This window comes from Myotis davidii, unplaced genomic scaffold (genome assembly GCF_000327345.1).
Source record: "Myotis davidii unplaced genomic scaffold, ASM32734v1 scaffold189, whole genome shotgun sequence".
NCBI lineage: Eukaryota > Metazoa > Chordata > Mammalia > Chiroptera > Vespertilionidae > Myotis > Myotis davidii.
The window spans coordinates 7,462,660-7,462,884 of record NW_006383017.1 but is presented as its reverse complement, the minus strand read 5'-3'; positions in this window follow the sequence as shown (position 1 = coordinate 7,462,884).

The following is a 225-nucleotide window of genomic DNA, read 5'->3' as shown; positions in this document are numbered from 1 at the left end:
ACACCCTATAGAAAGTTCCCTCCCCTGTTGGGGTCTGACAGTCTGAGGTGCAGGTGGTCTGACATGTACCACTCATCCTGGGAGATGGATTTCTCATTTGGTGAGCTCATTGGGCGTTGGTGCAGCTGCCCCTTTGTCCAGGGAACAGACGTGCACATCGCTGCTCGTGCTGCCGCGAGTCACGCAGAACCACAAGAAGGCGCGGACAGGGCGGGGCAGGCAGCT